Source organism: Ciconia boyciana, chromosome 3 (assembly GCF_034638445.1).
Source record: "Ciconia boyciana chromosome 3, ASM3463844v1, whole genome shotgun sequence".
NCBI lineage: Eukaryota > Metazoa > Chordata > Aves > Ciconiiformes > Ciconiidae > Ciconia > Ciconia boyciana.
The window spans coordinates 76,043,050-76,055,352 of record NC_132936.1 but is presented as its reverse complement, the minus strand read 5'-3'; the positions used below and the strand labels follow the sequence as shown (position 1 = coordinate 76,055,352).

Below are 12,303 nucleotides of genomic sequence, written 5' to 3'. Positions count from 1 at the left end.
TTTTCTGTGATCATCATAAAAAAAAGCTTTGGAATGGAATAACTATATATAACAGAAAACAGCTGTTTTGGCCTCTTTCAGTTGCAACAAAGTGTAGCAGGAAAATGCAGTTTGAAAGTAGTAATTTGACAGGTAAATGGGTCAGACTTGAATCTTGTTTTGGAAATCTTTGCCTTACTGTTTGCAGTAAGCCCATAAATTAAAGTACTCTTTGTCTTTCTTGATCATCAATTTAATTGCAAGGAGGAGACAAAAAGCTGACAGGAATGCAGAAATGTTAATAAACAACATCTATGGTGAACACACCCTTTCAAATATGCACTCAGAGGAATATGCCCTTCATAAGTCATATGAAATAGAAAGCTAGATTGTGCAGAATACAAATAAAGTCTTTCATGCTGGGGTGACTAGGTCAAACTCGTAAATGACCCCAAAACTTTGCTACCTGCTGGAAATTCAGTAGCTGAACTGGCTGGTCACAGCATTACCGCCTCTTTAAAGATGCTCAACACAATGAAGTGACACTTGAGTCCAATTAGTCTGTTATTAGTGGTGACTGATCTCCATCCTCCTGGATGAAAGATGCAAGAAGCTCAGAGGAGTCCCACTGCTCGACCACTGCATGTGTAGGAGGGGTTTGTGTTAAGTCTCTCCTGCAAAGAAAGCAGCTCAGCTTCCAGAGGCGAGTCACCTGAGCCCACACGTGGTCATGAGAACAAATTGGTTTTAACTCTCCCCAGACTCCTGGTGTTCACATCTATGTTCCTGTGCATATGGCTTGAGACTTTCACAATACTGATGCTTGACGAAGATATCACAATATCACCAGGCACCATAACCTTCTTGAACATTTTGGATAAGGAATCAATGGCACTCAAGAGACTGATAGAGGCAGGGCAGGTCAGCGTCTCTCCATTGACCCCTGATTCCCAGATCAGATCTCATGATGGATGTGGGACAGCTTGTGGAGGATGCTGGGAGCAGAGGGGCTGCTTCTTCCTTTATCTCCTAGGCTTCAGCTCCTTAATCTAGTAAAATCCCCTTCCCCTTCCTGGGACCACATGTGCAGCAGCACCGCTGAGCAGCCACACGCTGAGCACTGGCCTGCCTTGGGGAAAAGGGAGATGGGGTTGAAGTGGGGACACCATGAGAACAGATGTTGCGAAGTACAAGAAAACTGAGTTGCGAAAGGTGGTATTAACCCTGTGCAAATTAACCTTATTATCACAGATACCATGAAAGGATCAACAGCAACAAATTTCACTATTGCATACATTTAGGATCTCTGTCCTGTGGTGGTACAGGCAGGCTGCTTGGTATGACTATGGATGTGATGGCACTTGTGAGAATGGGCCGGTAAATTACTATTACTCTCTTGCTTAGTATTCCCCTGGAAACAAACTAACTCCCCAAACAAACTAAAAGTAAATAAAATACTGGCAAGTGGATGGATGTGTGTCTTCAGGAAAAAAAAAAAAGAATTGAGGAAACACTGATGCTTCATCCCTTTTTAGCAGAAACCAAGGCCAAACTCCCTCTAGCTCCAAGGGAATTAGATGCCTTTAATCTAAGTCACAATAATAAATGAGGGAACGTATTATATCCAAGATGTGGTGAAACATCATGATGTGGTCTTTAGACTGATGGGGTCAAAGTTTTCCATGGCTAGAGGGAAGGCAGCTGTAAATGACTGAATGAGACAGGCACAGTAAATGACAGTGCACAGCAAGGACTCCAGCTCTTCCCCTGCTGTGTGTGGAGCAGCGTGAGGACTTTATCCAAAGCCTGCCAGAGTCCTGAAAGCCTGGGTCTTAAATCAGACCTTACATGCATCATTTATCTGATTTGCCAAAGATAACTGCATCTATGCTTTTTCCAGCAGAAACAATTGATATGACCAATGTGCTACCTTTTTCTGTTAACGGTGTGCCATGTTTGGGTTAGTCTGTTTCCAAGAGATCTTTCAGTACTTCCTCCTGAACAAATCAATGGTATTGGTAGGTAGTTGCAAATTTCTGTTACAGTAATGGGCAGAGCTGATGGACAGTATCACAATACAATTATTTGCTTTTGAATTTTCCGACAGTCCTTGGGTTTGACCAGTAGTGACTGGGAGAGAAGTACTGTGTCAGTAGTGCTTACCTTTTCCACCACAGCTTTGCTTTCAGAGAAACTCCCAAATACTTGTGGCTCCACCATGGTTTATGGTGCTGAACTTTCCAGCTTGCAAGTGGCAGGTGAGGAAGGTTATCCCAGCTACTAGAAACAAATCCGCCCTGTAACGGATGTGAGGTGTTTGCTTAGTGATCACACAGACTTTCAGATCAAATCCACACTCTGCACGGGAACAAGGACACCAGCATTTGATCTCCAGGGTGAATTTCATGAGTTGAGTTTCGTGAGGTGCTTGTCAAGGTCGACTCTGAGCAAAGGAAGAACTCTGCAAAGAAGCCAAAACCAAAATTTGTTAAAAAAGAAAAAAGAAATTCCTTTCTGTCTTTAACTGCCAGTGTGTAGGAGCTATCTAAGATGTGTATTCCAATCTGCATTACTTGGAGGTGGGGATTCAGAAGGATTCATCTGATATAACACTACCTGGATAACAGAAGCTGGGACTTTTTGTGTGTAGCAGAGCAAACTGTCCTGTGACGGGAGGTAGCTGAGAAGTGATAAATCTGTATACCTCTGTATTCCTGTGTGAAATCCTGTCCAGCTTCACAGCAATGAAAGGCTGGAAGAATAGGCAAGACCCTCAGCCGAAGACATGAACTGTATTTGACATTTCTTGATGCCGAGGCAGTGCTGTCACATTATCCATACAGAGGATGCAGAGCAGTGGATAGTCCAGATGAAACCTGCAACCTCTGTGAGTCCACGGAGATATTTAAGTAACTCTGTTAAACTGGAGAGCCTCTTCCAGTCTTCTGATCCTTTGAATCTGTCAAATCCAGCAGTCCTGTGGCTTGATGCCTCTGAGCCAACTACATGCTCATTGTGTGGAGCCTAAATATCCTTTTTCTTGGAGCCTTTGAAGAGAACAGTTTAAAAATAGCTTAGTCCCAAGCTTTTTTTCCTTGGCATGATTTCTTCTACGGGTTCTTCTCTGCTTGAGATCTGCTCTGTCCCTGTTCATAAACCCATTTCATAAACCCAGTGTGGGTTTATGAAACCTCAGTTTCTCAGAGGCCACCAGCATTTGCTAAAATGGTGAAGCAGCAAAGGGAATCCCGTACCCCTCTTTCAATGCCCAGGGACCCCTTTTACTCTCTGCTACTGTAAACTAGAAGCTATCCATTCCTCCCAGTCCAAGTCTAGTGCTTTACTGTAGATTAATAGAAGAATTAAATGTGAGGGGAAAAATCACTGCAAGGCTTTTTTGTTTTTTTCACCAGGCGAGAGAGAGTAAGGAGAGAGGCCAACAGATGATTAATCTTTTGTTTCTTGATGGTTCAAGTATCCTTTTATATATGAGTCATATGTCTAAATATTCAGGGTCACCAGTGACCTCCTCTTGGCCAGATTTACAAAACTTCTCCCTCCTTAGTCTAGCTGAAGAGCCTAGATGCATTCACTGCTCTTATCTTTCTGGGCTTTGCTAGATCCCCCCTTTGGGGACAAGTGATACGAATATAATAACAAAGACAAAGGATTTTTTTTCCTATATGATTTCTAAAGTCCTTATAAAGACCTGCCTGTGTCTTTTGTGGGCTTTTTTGCTGGGTAGCATGCAAAACATATTTTATTTGGAAAAAAACATGTACCCAGATATTTTTGGGTGCACTCCCTGCACTACCAAGATTTATAGAAATCTTATTTTGAAGCAAACTAACTGAGGTGGAAGCAGCTACAGAACAATATTTATTGAACCACTAGACAGCCAAATATTACTTCATAAAACAGGAATAAGCAAATATTCATTGGTTAAGGGATAGCAACTTACAGAATTTAATTGGGCAGCAGTCATCTTAGGCAGTCCCCACTCACAGCATTCAGCATCTCTACTCTCTGTATATCGAATACCTCCTATGCTAGGTATGACTAGGAGATGAAAACATTGTAAGTCAAAACCAGGGACTATATTTTCAAATCTTTGGTGCCTGTTTTTCTAGGTAGCTGTCACTATCTGCACATCCACACCCTTGATTGATCCACAACTACATGCTCTAAACCCTGCCTGTGCAAGATGGGGGCAAGATTTAGAATCATGCTCTTACAGATGCTGATAAGTTTAGGAGAGGGAGCTGCTCATGAATAAAAATATGAATGCACATAATATCTGTCAGGGGTATGGCCAAGAACTCTATAGATTTCTACCAAAAGCACAGTCAATCCATAATAGGCATATTAGCTCTCTGAAGTCTAAGTACACCAGTACTCAATATATGACTTGGTCCTGACATTGCTCCTTGCTGCTTTTATTACACCATTTTTGCTGCTGCAATTACACCATTCTTTTCCATGGATTTACTTCCAGTTTAGGTCTTGATTAAGCAACCCATTTAAGCAGTACTACAGGACAGGAGGTGAAGCTGATGACGGGTCTGTAAGGACTGACAATTCTTGAATTAATAACCTAACAATAGGATGTTGTAAAGAAAGTGGACAAAACTCACAGCCGGTCTTGTACTGGCATTTAATAACAGATGTGTTGTGTAATCCACAGGAGGTAATTTTTCAGCTTTGCTCAGTGTGGGTGAGGTCTTTACTGGAGCACTGTGTCTGCTTTGGGGCCATGCACTTGATGAAAGATGGAGACTAATTGGAGAAGAGCCAGAAGAGACCAACAAGGATGATGAGATGTTTGGAAAACATGACCTACAAGGAAAGGTTCAAGGAACTGATGTTGGTTTTTTTTTAATCTAGGAAAAAAAGCATCCTGAGATGGGACATAATGAAAGACTTCCAGTACGTAAAACATTACTGTGAAAGACTATGATGAATTGTGCCCATAAGGATACAGGAAGACCTGGTTTAATTTATGGCAAAGGTGATTTAGGTTAGGCATTAGGAAACACCGATACTGTTAGAAAAATCCAGGACTGGAGGAGAACACCTAGAAAGACTTGTTACTCTTGTGATTGGAGATTTTTAAGGACAGATCAAACATACATCTTCCAGGAGAGGCCAAGATAGTTAACTTGCCTCTGTGCATGGGGTGGGGAAGGTGTTCTCCTGAGATCCCTTCCAGCCCTGTATTTCTGTGATTTATGGTCTCTATGTGACTTAGATCTCTGTCAAACCAGGGCCTTGGACTACAGTCAGCTTCTAGATATCAAAGGCTTTGTTTGGAAAGATTCACAGGCTGGCCAAGTGCCAGACAGTTTTCTGTCCTCTGAGGAGAAGGTACCTCTCTGGCTGTCACTCAAGTCTCCGAGCTACAGCTGACAGAGTTTTTTGCCTTGTTCATTAGTCACTCTGCCGAACCAGACCTGCAGCAGCACGGCAAGAGAGCTGGCAATTTCTGGAAAGGTTTTGCCGAGGAAGTTTGAATGAACCCAGGATGCACCAGGAGCTGATTTCCCTTCACACAATCTTCCCACCCTGTCCTGCACTGTTGTCGCCAAGGGCCTGGTGTTGGAATACACTTCAGGAATGACGTTCAACAGGCAGAAAAATGCTCAGGTGTCAGATGTGTAGCCAAAAGATAAAAGCTGAGGCTTCAGCCAAAATGGATGTGGAACAAGTGTTGTCCCAGGAAAAAAAAACAACAAACTCTGAGCACGCCAAACTTGTCTTGTCTGTCTTTCATAGCCAGCAAAGCTGGCCTACAGGGGCCCCGCGTTTACGTTTAGAGAGGGAGGAAAGATGAATGGTGGCACATAACCAGAACAGGATTGCTGTATTAGCATCCGTGTTTCCTCCTACCAGTGCCAGCAAGGTCGAGGGATGAGAGAAGAGGAAGGGCCCTTGACTCCAGATTTGACTCAGATGTATTCTCTACTGTTTTCCATGTGAATGTTGTTACTGGTGATCTGCCTTGGGCTTTTAAGGGGACTGTTTTTTCTGCTGTATGTAATTCTGTTTGGTGTGTCTCTCTGGATACAGCACCGACTGCTGACCTCGGCCTTATGTACACGGTTGTCCCACCCTGCCCACCAGTGAAAGTCCCAGAAGCTGCATGCTCAGCTGGTGACAGCTGTGAAGGTCTGCATGGTCACCGGAAAGTGATGGTATGGGAGTTAAGATTAAAAAGGAAGAAGGCAAATGTTAGATATCTGTAAGAGATGTGCTGCCATGATGGTGATACAGATACCACCATCCTGTAAAATATACAACAGGCTGCTTCTAGTTGCTGATTTTTACTTCCTCCAAATTCCTTTTCTCTTGACATTGCCGTTGACCTATGCTGGGATCTGAAATCCCATTTGGCCACTGGAGGGCAATCCAAACTCTTCACCATAAATATTTCCAATCCATGGTTTGTCAAGTAGCAGCATCCCCACTGTGGCTCAGGGACTGCAGTTTGCTTTTCTGCTCTCCCCCTCTCTCCCTCTTTGCCCCTCCTTTCATGCACACCACCTACAGGCTTGTGTCAATGAAGTTTTGTACCTATAGGAAGTCTTCTTTCCAACAAAATGCCAACCATGCCAACCATTCCTCCACAAGTCCCCTCCTTGTTAGGTCTGTAGGGAGTGCTCACACTTGACTGATAGACTCTGTGGTGTGTAGGATGCCTGCATGGCTGTCAGCCATTGGCACTTGGCCAGTGCCAAGCACAGTAGTGACATGTTGGACAGGGCTGGATTTCACACTGTCAAACTATGCTACTGCTGCATTATACTGGACTGACTGAAATTTATCTTGGGGAAGCAGAGATGTTTAGAAACATCAGAGTAGGCACGCTACACCCAGTGAAACATGGGAGACTCTGGGCACTGTTATCTGTCTGCATCCTGTAAGAAATTCGGGCTGCTCCTGCCTAAACTTCCAGGGACTGCCAGTAAGAATAAGGAACAGAAATAATTTTACCTTGTGTGTTCTACATTTGAATCAGACCCTTGGTTTTATGTCAGATTATGTCATTCTGGGTCCAAACAGGGTCCCAAGCACCTTGTAATGGGTGCAGAATAGGAGCAGGAGATTTTTTTTAAGTAAGTAATCTCCAGCTCCAAGGTCTACTGAAAGTTTGAATGTACCTGGAGACTCTTCAGCAACCAGTCAGCAAGCCTTAGTCATTCACTGGGCAGATTCCCTTTCTCTCCTACAGTTTCAACGGGGCTGAGCACAATAACAGTCTCCCAGTTGGAGCTGTCTCTCTAAGAAAGACCTGGCATCTAGAGATGCTGAACAGCAGCCTCTTCAGGAATGGAGAAAGTCAGCACACCAAATACATCCTGACCTCAACCTTGCAACCATAAGGCTTCAAGAAACCCCGGGCACTTCTCTAGCCTAACATCACAGGGCAGCAGGTAACACCGCAGTCGGGTCAGCAGCTCCCAGGGTGTGCGGTGTCGAGTCCATGGGAGATGGAGGTGGGTAACAGAGCAGGAACCCTGGCATAGCTCTGCAAGAGGGGAAAGGGGCCTGCCTCCATGCAGGAAATATGGGTGGGAATCTTCTCTTGATTAGGAGAAAAAGGTGGGTTTCATTTCAGACCTCCACCAGAAGGTCTGCACCAGAAGGTGCAGAGCAGCTGATGGAGAAATGCAGGCTATGCGAGCGTGCAGAGCGGGGCAGCTGCAGCATGGGCTCCTGGGCAGAGCGCCTTGTCTCGGCACCAGGCGTGCCCGTGCTCTTGGCAGCACGGTCAGCCAGCGCACAGGAGGCTGCTTCTGAGGAGCTGAAGAGATGCAGAGACAGCACAAGTATTTACCATCCTGAAAAGTTCTTTGCTAAATCAGAGCAAAGCTCTTTGTTATACAGAGTGGAAGGAATAGAAAGAAAAAAAACCAACAACATTTTACAAAACTTGAAGTCCTTTTTCCAGGTCTCCCAGAGGACTCCTGTACAATTTATCTTGTGGTTTAGCATAAGAAAATACAGATAGATTTGTTTTTCAGGTGTCAGCCTTGACTCTTGTCTTTCCCCAGTACTCAGGGAGAGAAAGATCCAGTGGTTTATTTTTGCAAAGCAGCTTAAGCATCTGCAGCAGTCAGTGGTCCACTTTGCAGAGGAGGTCATAAGAAGTCCTTGAACTCTTTGTCAGTCTATAACTTCTCCTTGTCTCTTCTGCAGTGTTTCCAAAACAACTCCCTGCCTTGTGCTGGATGTGGGAATGCCGGAAAGATAATTTAAGTTCTTGAGTCCAGTCCCTTGCAGTTACTGATAGCTTCCCCACAGATCCCAGCACAGAAGGGTTCATGCAGCATTTGCTTCCTACACCCCGTACATCAAAGACATTTATTGATAGCTTTTATCAAGCATACCAATTTTAGCTTGTAAGATCAAAAGCCAAAAAAGTGTGCAATGTAAATCAGGAAGAGAGAAGGAGATAAAGCAAAGACGTCACCGATATTTTAGGTCTCTGAATACCAGGAAAATTCTTAGGAGCTATTAGGAAACATACCTTGTCCCAGAGAAAGGCAACTGCTGCCTCCAAACCTCTCCCCCTACTCCCCTGACCTCATGTGAGCAAGACATTCACCAGGGTTTGGAGGTTTTTAGTACCTAGGAGCACAAACATATCCCAGTAACTCATCTTTGATGCATCACTGAAAGACAAAAACTTCCTTCCTGCCCAGTGGTTTCCAGAGAGCTGAAGCCCCTGCGGTTGCAGGACCCTAAGCTCCCAAATGTCCAACTTCTTTCCCAGCTCCCCTAGAGAGGCGAGGCTGGAGCTTCCAGACTCCCAGTCCCCAGTTCCCAGTCAGTCTTGGTGATGGTGAACGGGGAGACTGCAAGGCACAGGACCTGGACTTCAGTCTGCCGAAGTCACTTGGATAGTCCATGTTTCCCTAGCTCCACTGAAAGTCACCAGGTAGGATGGGGTAGTTGACTATGCAGGCAACCCTGGAGCAAGGGCATAAGAGCCTCCAAGCCGTGCCCAGGGCCGAGGGCAGCTGAACATTTCAGGCTCAGCCCAAGGCAGAGGTGCTGGCTCCCCCTGAGCTCAGCCTGAGCAGCAGCGGCAGGCAGGAGCGGGGCAGGAGCAATGTCCAGCAGCTGCTGCCGAGTGCAGACCTCAGCGCAAGCAGCGGTCCAGGGGCCCCGTGGGCAGGACACCCCCACCGGCGGCAGGCAGCTGGCGACGGTGAGGGGCTGAGAGCAGCTGACTCCTGGGTTCCCATAGGAATGCTGCGGGAGCACGCCTGGGACCCTGCAGCCCTCCAGACGTGTGCCTCCTGCCACATCGGCTGTGGCGTGTGCCTTGCCCGGTGCTCAGCTCTGCGCACAGCCTGCACAAAGCACTGCTGCTGTCGCAAGCGGGACCTTCTAACTCCCTTTTCCTGTGTATAAAGTGACCCTGTAGACAGGACCTGTATATAGGCTATTCTATATATAAAATTACAAACTTTACAGTCCCTCCTTAAGCTTTTCTTTTTGAAGCCATAAGAGGAAGTATTTTCCTATAGGTAAGACAGGACATGTAAAATCACCAGGGAGGTGGAAGATTCACAGAAGTATGGGCAAAAAAGGCTCTTTAAAATTAGTTTCAGGAAAGGACTATGCATTTTCCATTAGACAGGCTTTAAAGGGACTGGGACGTAAAACAAAAGCCAAGCCAAATACTGAGAGCAATGTAACCAGTGAAACAATGGGAAAGTTATTTAGCAACATACACGCCTGGAACGGCCACGCTGTAAGTTAAGCACGCACACCAAATGTATTTTGGGCTGCTGGTGCCAGAGCACTCAGCTAACCCTCCGAAAACTAATTCAGACACAGCATGCTTACATTTCCCTCTCAACAACAGCTTGTGAGGCAATCACTGTGAGGGGATATACAACACTTATTTATTTCAAACAAACAGCCACTCATGCAGAACAACTTGGACTCTGTGATCCTAACCAGATGTTCTTCGGTAATTCCACATGCAAGGTGCATTGCGCAGCTTCCATGTGCATCCCTGGAGCGGTGTGTCCTCTTCTCTTACCGCTCTGGACTGAGCACTGCCAACTGCCAGCCACTCTGTCCGGTAACTTCGTCTGTCTCCTGAGCATCACCTCTCACAAGTCAGCAAGTACAGGGCCATTTCTGCCATAGCACAAGAGAACCTGCTCTTTCTCTCTCTGAAAGGATGTCCTTGCTTGCTGGTAAAATAAAGCTGTTACCAAATTACACTTCTGCAGCAGAGGTATTGGCCTTCCTTTTGACCCAAGTCTTCCTCATCGCGCTAGGTTCCCCCTGAATTGATATCTCCTTGCTGTGGTGGGTGTGAGGAGAAGAGGTACCACAAATCTAGTTAAACCTCTCTGATTCACAAATGTTGCTTGTTCTCGCCTGGGTCTTTGGGGATGGTTTAGCTCAAAGCGTGCCTGTGCTGATGTAAACTGGACTCAGAGATCCCTTTGAAGGCTGAAATCATAAGGGATGAAGAAATCTGGGGGAAATAACCAAGCTAAGGGCTTGGCTCCTCTGCCATTATGCAAAGGTGGCTGACATAACTTGTGTGAAAGCCTTAAAAGCAGCCCACGTTTCTTCTTGGATTGTTTCTTGGCAATGCTAGAAGATTTTTTTATGTTTTTGAAGAATCTACACGCAGAAGAATACTGACAATGAGTGCTCTGATTTTCCTGTCTTTTTCCCCATGTCTGGGAAGAAAAGAGCTTTGGTATTTTCTTTCCAGTTTCCCAGAGCAGAGCCTTGGGAAGGCTATGTCATCCTGGGTGTGGAGAGCAGTGCAGCGTGCGGCATCATCCCCAGTGCAGAACATGCCAGAGGAGCATTCTGCTTCCTTGCAGCTAGCGGGGAATGACAGGAGCACCATGTTTCCTCCACGTGATAAAATTATTCCTCCTTTTCAGCAGGGATTTCTCTGCACTTGACACCCAGAGTCTTCTGGCTCCCACAGGCATGTCCTTTGCATGACTTGTTTCTTTTTCAGAAAGTAAAGTGTTCAGGATGGTTTCTCAAGGACTGAAATTTTTTCTTGCAGGAATGTTCCTACCACAGCCACCAAAACTGCTCTCCTAAGCACTTTGGTGAGAAAGCAAGTCATTTAGGTGAAGAGAAGACATTTTTACATATCTGATCACCATTGTGTCTCAGCTGAGCAAAAGGGTATCAAACATCTCTGATTAATAGGTTTTTCATTTACATTTACAGTTTTTCTGTATCATGTTCATGCTTTGGAATAGTGGGGGTCATGAGCTGGAACATGGTGTGTGAGTACGTTTGTGTGTGGAAGAGAGAAAAAGAGGGAAGAAAGAAAGTATCAAAAGCTTCAAGTAAAAAGAGGATTTTTAAAGCTTTGTCTTCACCCAACCTGAATGTAAAGACAGATTATTAGAAAACTGTTTTTCTATTCTGTAGCAATTTTCTTTTTTGTTGTTGTTTTGGTTTGTTTTGACAGCTAATAGCTCTGCTTGCCAGCACACAATGAAATCAGCTGGTGTTTGTGCTGTCAAAAATGAAAGGGTTTCCTATTATTCCATTGATTTCATTGTATTAGATTAAGAAAATCATGTGGTTGGCTACCAATGACATGAGCTCAGAGTACACTGAGCAATGATTCATGCTGTTGCATTCTGAATCTGCTAGGGAAGTTTGTCACTGAAGACACAAACATGGACCTCTTTTATTTAAATTTTCTGGGCCAGGAGGAAGGTCTTCTGCCAGAGAAGTCATGATTCTTACTGCAGCTTTGGGGTGCCTTTATAGCACATGCAAGTCAGAATAACCAAATAATCCTAAGTGTTAGACTGAAATGAGTTCTGCTGAAGCAGAAGAAGAGAAGTGGGAATCCTGGACCAGGGTCCCGACAGATCAGCACACACCTTGGCACGCATTTGCATTTGCTCAGCATTTTGACTGCTGCTCTGCACCTCTGGGAACTGTCTAGTTGGCTTTATTTTAAAAGAAACAGGAAAAAGTAATGCACTCCAAGAGTCATGAAGAGGTGTGAGGAGCCAGCTTGTCCCAGAAGATTGACTTTAGACACTGAGTCTAAGAAGTCATGTTTGGACTTGCCCTGGCCCTATTAGACTTGCCTGTATTTCAGGATTGGCCTCTGCTGTAAACACTGTGGCATTTGAATTGTTTCAGAGGCAGACTGTTAGGGGCACGATTAGGTACGCACTGCTCTGCCACTCCTTGTCATTTACTGGGTCACAACCAGCAGCCTCTCTAGAAGATCCACTCGTCCCACTCTCCTTTCCTGCCTCTCACAAAACCCTTCCCCAAAACTGGATCAGAGCTTCACAG

General features: G+C 45.1%; 1 long non-coding RNA gene across 1 annotated transcript; it reads right to left on the bottom strand.

The window, feature by feature from the left end:
* Positions 1–408: 408 nt before the first annotated feature.
* LOC140650079 (uncharacterized) lies at positions 409–3,286 on the bottom strand. The gene is made up of 3 exons (XR_012041847.1): positions 2,684–3,286; positions 2,143–2,440; positions 409–1,108 (listed from the first exon to the last, which is right to left on the bottom strand). It is a non-coding gene; the product is annotated as an uncharacterized lncRNA (long non-coding RNA).
* Between the last annotated feature and the right edge of the window lie 9,017 nt (positions 3,287–12,303).